The following is a 10470-nucleotide window of genomic DNA, read 5'->3' on the forward strand; positions in this document are numbered from 1 at the left end:
AACCTTGAAAGCGAACTAAAAGCCTGGAGTGCACGTGGGAAACGTGCCAACCTACATACAAATGCTGACAGACGTGGCAGTGCGCCACTGCTGTTTTTAATGTGAGGAGACGTGACAACGGGTCTTTTCGAATTTGAAAAAATGCGCCACTGCTGTTTTTAATGTGAGGAGACGTGCACTGGCATTCTGTCAGTTTCAGAAAGACGTGCGTTGGCGTTCTGTCAGTTTCAGAAAGGCGTGCATCGGCGTTCTGTCAGTTTCAGAAAAATGTGCACCAATCACGTCTCGGTCTCAGAGGACGTGTGGTCAGCGCGACTACGGGTAGTTGGATTGGCTTTGATCTGTGCTATTGGTTCTCGGTCACTGTGGGTATAAATAGTGGGGGACCCCAGTCGCTTTGTCACTTATGCGCTTTGCTTCTTGAGCTCGCGTCCAAGTTTCAACTCGCGTTCAGGCTTTTAGTTCGCCTTCAAGGTTTTTTTGCTCATGGCGGCTCAGCCTACGCCAACCTGTCTGGCGTCCACCTCTCGTCGAGGTCGGATGTTAGACAAGTTTGGTCCATCGACCATGACGCCTGAGGAGCTCCAATCCCTTATTACCTATTACAACTTGCCTGGGGAGTACGCCTACTTTATACCTTCGGGTAGCTTTCCTTGGGAACACGATCCTGAAGAGATCATGATATTCTGGGAGCAGCTCGTTGCGGGGCTACGACTGCCTTTCCACCCCCTTCTTGTCGAGGTCATGAACCACTTCGGCGTTACTGTCGGCCAGCTTCACCCGAACTCTATTCGTAACTTGGTGGGGACAATCTCCCTATTTTGCGAACAGGGTTTTCCTTTAGACTTGGAGATATTCTCTTCTATTTTAATGCTTAAGAAACAAGCGGGTCCCCTTCCTGGGCGTAGGCGGGCGTATTACCTGTCTCCTCAACCAGGTTTTAAGCTCTTACATGAACTTCCCAATAAGGTCCCAGCGTGGAAGCGGGACTACTTCAGGGTGCGAAGTGTACTAGGGTGGCCGTTTCAGACCGGGTGGGGGATGGCCGCCCCTGACTCCGGTGTTACGCTTGATAAAGAGACGGTGAAGGGCCTCTGGCAATGGGCACGGCTAGGGCTAAAATGCCATCAGTATCTGACGGAGGCCAAGCTCATTGCGGTCGGCCTGAGTTCGGGTAGGTTGCTTGCTCAAAGGTTTCTTGTTTTGCTTTGTTCTTTCATTTTTTTCTAATGCTGAACTATTTTTTTATAGGTCTGATGGACTCAGAAAGGACTCGCGGTGGGCACCTTTTTCAAGGCATGAAGAGGAGGAAGCGAGTCGCCAAGCGAACTCGTGCCGAGCTACCCCAAGATGCGGAGCCTCAGGTACCAGATTACCCATCAGAGGATCTGCCTAGGGAGTTCGAGGTGGCCCTTCCAATGCAAGAAGCGGCAAGGGCCCCTTATGTCGAGACTATTCACACGGGGGCTTCCGCCTACTCTAATGCTCCCGCTTACTCTGGGTCCGCTTATGCGTGAGCTGGGCCCTCAGGCTCGGGAGCCCAAGGGGAATTCAGGAGCATGTTGTCGCCAAACTACGCTCTTCAGAAGAATAGGGAAGCCACCTTCCCCGAGGAGGTCACGGTGTGGACCGATCTTCCTTTGAACCAGGTTGCCTGTCGTGCTGCCACTCATGCTATGGTGGTGAGTCAGATTTCTTGTCAGGCTTCTTTGCTTTTACCCTTCTTGTTGTCGTTCTCTTAATCACTTGTTCTTTCCTTTTGGTAGGTGAACTCTTCTATCAATGCCTTGGCGGCCCAAGTGGAGAGGAGCTCGAGGCAGGCGCGAGCTGCCGAAGAGGCTTTTTGTGCTGTCGAAGGGACTTCCCGAGCCGCTGAGGCGGCTGCTCGTGCTGCTGAGGCGGCTGCTCGCGCTGCTATGGCCAGGCAGGCGAGGTCTCAGAGAGATGCCGAGGCCATGGGGGTTGTTGTGAAGCACATGGCGGACCTGAGGCTGGATCTGCAACATCATGTTGAATACCTTCAGAAGGATATTAGGGAGAGGACGCAGATCTTTTCTCAAGGCATCGAAGATGCCAAGAAGAAGGCCATCAATGAGTACATCGCTTCGTCGCGCTTTGTTGACCTGATGGTGGATTCATACAGAAGGAGTTTTAAACTGAGCCGGTGGATGATCCGAAACACGTACCCCGAGCTCGATATCAGTGCCATATCCACTTCGCGCATAACTCAAGAGATGGCCAACGCTGCTGATGTTGAGCCAAATTCCGAGGGCGAGGCAGGACCTTCAGGTATTGTTGAAGTGGCTTCTGACAATGAAGAAGTAGCTCTGGGCCTGAGAAATGTAAATTTTTTTTTATTTTATTTTTTGAAATGTACACTCCCTTATTTTGAAATGGAATGACTTTTCTTTTGGTTAAGTGTTGGTTGTTCTTTCTCCCGAACTGACCGTATTTGCCGAACTGATCATATGCCCGATCTGTTTCTTGCCCGGGTTACTGCACTCGCATGACCCATTTTAATAGTATCCGCTTCGCCTTAGCCTTTGGCTGACACTTTTCTTTGCTTACCTATGTTGAAGTTCCTTTGTTAGCTCGGCATCCTAGCCCTTGGGCTCTGGTAGCGATTTTGTCCACTTCGCTTAGTGGTCTATAGGTAGTATCGCCTTAAGTTGATGATGTTCCATGCTCGGGGTACTTGTTTGCCCTCTAAGGTTTCGAGCTCGTATGCCCCCCCGAGCGCTCTCTTTACTCTGTAGGGCCCTTCCCAATTTGGTCCAAATTTGCCCACGTCGGGTTCGGGTACCATGATTTTACTCTGGCATTGTAGTACCAAGCTACTTTTTGCTAGTAGGCCACTGTCCGGATGTGCGCGAGATCTCTTACCTCATCCAGTAGGTCGAGGTTGGTACGTAACTCGTCTTCGTTTGTCTGTTCGTCATATGCTTCTAGTTGTAGTGTAGGTATTTCGATTTCCGTTGGGATTACCGCTTCAATGTCGTAGGTGAGGTTAAAGGGGGTCTCTCCCATGGCATTTTTTTCCATAGTTCGGTGAGCCCATAGAACACTTGGTAGCTCGTCCGCCCACAACCCTTTAGCTCGGTCTAATCGTGCTTTCAGTCCGCGAAGGATGGCTTTGTTCATTACTTCTACCTGACTATTTGCCTGCGGGTGTGCGACCGATGTGAAGTTCTGACGAATTCCCATATTTTGGCACCATTATTGGAACTTGATATCCTCGAACTGTTTGTCATTGTCGGAGATCAGTACCCGAGGTAGCCCAAAGCGACATACTATGTTCTTTCAAAAGAAGTTCAGTATGTTTCGAGTCGTAACTGTTGCCAGAGGTTCAGCTTCTATCCATTTTGTGAAGTAATTTACTGCCACCACTAGGAACTCTCTCCCACCTGTTGCTGGCGGGAATGGCCCCAGGAGGTCGATGCCCCATTGTGCAAAGGGCCATGGGCTAGTGAGGTATTTGAGGTCGGAAGCAGGCTGATGGTGGATATTGGCGTGCTTCTGACACTTGTTGCATTTTCTGACGAGCTCGATAGCTTCTGCCTTCATCGTTAGCCAGTAGTACCCTTGTCGAAGTGCCTTTTGGGCGAGGGCTCTGCCCCCTAGGTGTCCGCCGCACAGACCTTCATGAGTGTCACGGAGTACGAGCTCGGCTTCGGCAGGTCGCAAGCAACGCAGGTAGGGGAGTGTGTAGGACCGTCGGTACAACCGTTCATCTATTATGACGTATTTGGTTGCTTGGCGCTGCACCCTCTTGGCTGCATTGCGGTCCGCAGGGAGGGTTCCATCTAACAAGAAGCTCGCGAGTGGGTCAATCTAGCTCGGCTCTACTTCAAGGATGGGAGTGACCTCTACCCCACCGAGAATGCTAGGTCGAGGTAAGTCCTCTATGTACACGGTTCTCATGGTGTTGTGACTCGTGCTGGCTAACCGGGACAGGCGTCGACCTCAGTGTTCTCTAACCTCGGGATTTTCCTGATGAAGTGTGACTGAAAGTTGAAGGAGAGATGCCACACTAGCTGTTACTTCACGGGGTTCAGACTCTATTGGCTTGGGAGCTCCGAGTTCACCCGAACTGGGGATTTCGGGTTCAACCGGCCCAGGGGCTTCGAGGTTGAATGTGCACTCGGTGATAAAATCTGCTAAGGCTTGGGCCTTAATGGCAGTTCATGGCTTATACTGGAGGTTGTACTCGCTAAGCTCGATGGCCCACTTCGTCAGCCGACCGGAAACCTCAGGCTTGAGTAAGACTTGCCTCAGGGGTTTGTCAGTCAAGACGATGACGGTGTGAGCCTAGAAATATGGGCGGAGTTTCCAAACTGCAATTACTAGTGCGTATGCTAACTTTTCTATCTGTGGGTATCTTGTCTCTGCTCCTTGCAGAATTTTACTAACATAATAGATGGGCCGCTGGACCCGATCTATTTCTTTTACTAGTACCGAATTGACCACCTCGTCGCTTGCTGAGAGGTACAGTTCTAAGACCTCGCCCTTCTCGGGCCTGGCTAAGGTTGGCACAGTAGCGAGGTAGCTCTTTAGCTCGTCGAACGCGAACTGGTAGTCTCGGGTCCATTCGAACTCTTTGCCTTTGATTGCCTTAAAGAAAGGCAAACAACAAACTGTTGATTTGGACATGAAACGGCTCAGAGCGGCTATGCGGCCGTTTAGCCTCTGAACTTCTTTTACTTTTCGGGGTGGTCTCATATCTAGGATGGCCTTTATCTTGTCCGGGTTGGCCTCAATACCGCACCGGTTGACAATGTACCCTAGGAACTTATCCGATGTAACACCGAATCTAAGTCTTGTATTAGTTCCTGTGAGAACTATGCCTTGACGACCATGTCGTCTACATAACATTCTATTTCATTAAGGGCCGAAACAACTTATTTACAAGTCTTTGGAAGGTCACCCCAGCATTCTTCAGTTCGAAGGGCATGACCTTGTAGCAGTACAGGCCGAACTCGGTTATGAAGCTGGTTTTTTCCTCATCGGACTAGTCCATCTTGATTTGGTTGTAGCCTAAATAGGCGTCCAAGAAGCTTAGCAACTCGTGTCCCGAGGTCGCGTCCACTAGGCGGTCAATTCTGGGGAGGGGGAAGTAGTCTTTTGGGCAAGCTCGGTTCAGGTCAGTGTAGTCGACGCACATGCGCCACTTGCCGTTGCCTTTTTCATCAGTACTGGGATGGCTACCCAGCTCGGGTAATAAACTTCCCTTATGAAGTCCGTTGCGAGGAGCTTTTCGACCTCCTCGTCGACCGCCCTCTAGTGCTCCGGGGCTAAGTTGCGTTTCTTCTGTCTAATGGGTCTGACTACAAGGTCATTGTTAAGTTTGTAAGTTATAAGGTCAGGGTCAATACCAGGCATATCGGCTGCGAACCATGCAAAAATATCTAAATTTTGAAGTAAGAAACTCACTAGTTCGGTTCATAGAGGCTCCTTGATGGAAGCACCGATCTGTAGCGTTCGAGCCGGATCCGTAGCCAAGGTCGGGATCACGATCGTTTCCTCTATGGGCGAAGCTCTTTCCTTGCCCTACTCCGTAGGCCACTCCAGTTCAAGGTCATCGGCTACCTTGGTTTTTCCCTTTCAGGGCAGCAACATAACACTTGCGGGACTCAAGCTGGTTGCCCCGCGCTACCCCCACACCGAAGTCTGTGGGGAACTTCATTGCCAGATAGTAGGTGGAGACCACTGCCCGCAGAATATGGGTAATTGGCTGCCCTATTATGGCATTGTATGGGGAGGGGGTCGCGACCACCAGGAAATCGTGGTTGAGTTTGACCGCGCAAGGCCATGTGCCGACTTCCACAGGTACTGTTATCTTCCCAAGGGGCCTGACTTCTTCTCCGCTGAAGCCGACTAGAGGAGTGTTTGCGGGCTTCAGCTCGCTTCTCTACAACTGTAGCTGGTCAAATGTCAACTTGAAGAGGATGTCCGCCGAACTACCTGAATCCAAAAGTATGCCCCTAACTTCGAAGTCGCTAATCCTTAGTTTTATGACAAGCGCATCATCGTGGGGGTAGCGGACACCTCGCGCATCGTCTTCCGTGAAGAAGATCGGTTCTTCTGTCTTTGGCCTCTTTGGAGGGTTCTGTTCTTCTCAGGCTGCCTCGCGAACTGACGTCTGGGCTGCTGTCGAAGTACACCCTGCTACCACTGAACCTCCCACTATCACATGGATAGTTCCCCGAACTGGCCTCTCTTCTGGAGGTTGTCGCTGCAACGCTTCGGTCGGTCTACTGCTAGATTCGGGGGCATCCTTTCCGTGCTCCCCTTGCCGACCTGCCTTATTATTATTATCATTATGCTGTACAAAATTTCTCAAGTATCTGCGACGGATAAGTCCCTCTATCTCATCCCGGAGATTATTACACTGTTTGGTACTATGACCGTGATCTCTATGAAAACTACAGTACAGATTTTTATTTTTCTCGTTTGGATTACTCTTTAGGCAAGGTGGCTACTTTACGTATGGGGCATCTTTGATCGTCATCAAGATCTCGGTCCACCTTGTGTTTAACGGCGTGTAATCCGTCCAAACTGCTAAGGGAGCTCGGGATGGCTGGCTTGGCTTCACCTCCCGAGCCGGGTTTCTTCTGTCGCTTGGGTTGGAGGGCTCACCTTCTCTTTTCCTTTTCTCGACCCCGCCTTCGGTTCTTTGGTTGATTTCTTCCTTTGTTCTCATGAACTTGTCCGCGAGTTTGAGGAATTCGACCACGGCCACGTGCTAGCTGGCTACCATGTGCCATTTGAACTCCTTGTGCGTTACTCCTCTCTTGGCCGCCGTGAGCTATACTGTGGGGTCTAATCGTGGTATCTGCAAGCATGCTTCAATGAACCGCTTGATGTAGCTCCGGATGGATTCTCCTTCCCTTTGGACTACTCCGAAGATGCTTTCCTCGATTCTGGGGCACTGCTTACTAATAACGAAGTGTGCGGTGAAGACCTGCACGAACTAGGTCCAGCTTCTTATTGACCCTGGGGCTAGGTTCCTATACCAGGTGCGGGCCACCCCCTTAAGGTGGTGGTGAAGGCCACGCACATGCATGATTCACTAGCTCTAGTGAGGTGCACTTGGGACTAGAAAGCATCGACGTGGTCGTTGGGGTCAAATGACCTATCATACTTGTCCAAAGGTGGGAGCTTGAAGTCTTTGGGCATGGGGACCGCCAGGAGTTCTGATGCGAGGGGGGAAGGAACTGAGAGGGTTGGGGCAGTTTTTACCTCATTCGAGCTCGTCTCTTCCCTACCTTTGAGCTCGGGCAGGACACGGGTGGCAGTTTGGCGACTTCGCCAGCGCCTTCGTTATTGAGTGGGCCTGGTACTGGCGCTACTGGCCTCTGTGTTGCTGAGCTCGATGGGCCCAGAATGTTGGTATTCTGCTGCTAGGGCGCTGAATCGATTCTCAGTGAGCGGGAACTCTGGCTTGGAGCGTCGAGGTGCTAACTTTACGGGTGATGTTTCCAACCCGCCTGTGAGCTGCGATGTGGGGTGATTTTCCTTTCCCTTCGGCCTGGGGATGAGGCTTGGCTATTAGGGGGGTTCTGGAGTTGGGAGGCTTCTCCTCGGTGCGGGCATCCACCCTGAGGGGAGGCCTTAACCGGCTTCAGAGCAGGGTGCCGAGGTGGAAGCAGTGACTGGTTCAGGGGTAGTTGAGGGAACTGCTGCTGATAGTGATGTTGAGAGAGATGGTGTAGTACTTGGTGTTTCTGGAGTTGATGCTGCCGGAACTGTTGCATTTGGGCTTGCATTGCCCGCATGCATTGGATCAGGTCGTCGAACTGGTTCTGGCGGGTCGCTAGGGGGACAAAAGTTGGTTCAACAAAAGTTGTTTCGATAGGGAGTGGAAGAGGGATGTTCAGGGTAGGAAGGTTTAGGGGCGCCACAATTCAAGCTGGGGATCCCATCCACAGGAAGGGGGATGGTGAACTATCCGATGCACACCACGGGGACTTGGAGTTGTTCCCCAGTGGTGTTCGTTTCTGTGCCACGTCCGGCATTGTTGGAAGAAGCCATGATGGAGCGCAATCCGGCCGGTCCTAACTGTCGACAGCCTTGCCTTTGAACGGAGCTACAGGGAGCCTGAAATGGAGAAGATGAGGAAACTCCGGGGGGAACCCGGTGAGATTGCTCCGAAGCTCAAGTTAGTATTCTCTCAAAGGCAAAATAAAACCAGATGGCGCAAAATTCACATACCTTGTTCTTGGGGGGTAGGGGGCCTTTTATAACCACTTCGCGCACTCACTTCGAGGCTTTTGTCAGGTCGGGTATGATTACTTCTGTGCTTCTGCCAGTTCGGGTGTCATCCCTTCTACTGGGACAGAACCGCCATTGCTTCTTGTCGGAGCCGTCTCTGTAATTGGAGATGGCGGTGGCAGGTGGCCGTTTGAAGTGCGGCTGTCAAGCGTCAGATCCCGAGTCAGTCAGGTGCGCCACCGCTGGATACAGACTTCCTCGGTGTCAAGCATGGTACGGTTGTTCAGTTTGGCGTCCTGGAGGCAAAGTGTTGGAGTGGTGGGCGAGGTGAAGTCTTGAGTTCGGATAGGGGAGTGTCCCGAACTATCGTGGGGCGGGCCAGTTCAGGTCGTTGCCTTGTGTGAAGCTTGGGGCCTAAGGGAGAGTTCGGGCTCCTAGTAGGGAGTGCAGACTACTGGTAGGGAGTTCGGACCGCTGGTTCCTCTCTTTGGTGCTCATGCCTTGGGCGCGTTGTTGTGTCGAGCTGTTGCCTTTGCCACGTGTTGCGTAATCACGAGATCGGGCCAAATCTTCCTTCATCACAAATAATAAATTTGGCCATTTTTTATTTTTTAAATCAAAATAGGCCATCCGTTCAAACCAGATGATCAAACTAGTGGCTAAAACAGTTAGGTGTCCGGTCCAGTTTTTAAAACCTAACATCGTCCTCTTCAAGGCTGCAGTTATCGTTGCCTCCACTGCACCATTTTCATCAAGTAAATATTTGGAAGTAAAAATATTGGAACCTCCATAGTCCATCCACTTTGCAAGTTTATATGCAGCTCTGCAACTTCATGTCAACAAGTATATACATTCCATAGCTGAATTGTATTTAAGCTTGTCTCTTCTGATGATCTCATAGGCCAAGCAAGATGAGAATTTCATAGATACGCAATGCTTGGTTTATAGAAAACAAGAGACAAATAAAAAGTTGAGAGAAAATTCTCAATGCTGTATTTGGTTGCAGTATAAAATTATTTGACCTAATGCAAAATTATGATAATTCAAATGATTTGGGTGTAAATTCTGATTATTTTTGTTTCAAATTTTACCTTATTTTGTTTGATTGCAGTACAAATGAAAAATGAAGTAAAATAAGATTTAAAGCAAAATAAAGTAAAATCCAAAACAAAATTAAACCAAAGTTTGCATTCTTTTCATTTGTACTCCCATGCATTTGTACTAGTGCAAATAAAATTGCACCACAACCAAACACAGTCCAAAGAAAATAATTCATACAACAGGGAATTATACTGAAAATCCCATAGTGTGCCTAAATACTTTGAGAAGAATTCTTAGTTGTTGACATGGTTCATAATATCAACACGCATGATACATAAAATTTGTCATAAATTGCATACAATATGATTTAGGCCATGTTTGGTTGGAAAAACTCCACCACATTAACACCACTCAGGCGTTAGAATTTATTGTGCGTGAAACCATTTTTTATTTCAGTGTTAATCAAATAAACAGTAAAAAACAGAAACGTCTGAACTTATGTGCTTGAGGCATTGGGAAAAACTTCTAATCCCAATTTCTCCTAATGCCCAAACTTTATTGAAATGAAATGCTAGCATTACAAGCTAAGGTGGAAGATTGAAGATAACTTTATAGGGGTTTTACTGTATTACTTGAAACACCCAACCAAACAACAAAAGCAATAAACGTTTAAAATAACAATTTTCAATTAAACGTTTATCTGAAAAACACCCCATCCACAAACACCCACAGAACCAAACACATAATTAAAGGGCAAATACTATTCTTTTTTATTTTTTCACTCTTAATGTGAAAAGAAATTCTCTAAACCCCTATATGTAGCATTTATGTGGGTTCAAAATACTGATGTATTGTTTAAAGAATGGACACAATATGCCATACTTTTGAAGCGTTTAGTGCTTTTAAATCATAATATATGATGTGGCAGTCACTATCTATTTGAGTATTTGCAAAACAAATTATTTTTAAAGAAATAGTTTTGTTCAAATGAAACACTTGATAAGCAATATTTGCTTAGAATATTGATACTTTTTAACTCTTGAATACATTGCAATATTTTGAACCTTTTTAGTTTGGGAAGACTACAAATGCAAACACAATGTCAGTATCAATTTTTAATTTCAAGGTCATAGATATTGTGAGATGTACACAAACATAATGTTATTGGATTATTGAGCTAAAAGTCTAATGTATTTTATAAAGAAAAAGTCACCGAAA

The sequence above is a fragment of the Nelumbo lutea genome, chromosome 3 (genome assembly GCF_056320005.1).
Source record: "Nelumbo lutea isolate HS-2025 chromosome 3, American lotus-T2T, whole genome shotgun sequence".
Classification (NCBI taxonomy): Eukaryota; Viridiplantae; Streptophyta; class Magnoliopsida; order Proteales; family Nelumbonaceae; genus Nelumbo; species Nelumbo lutea.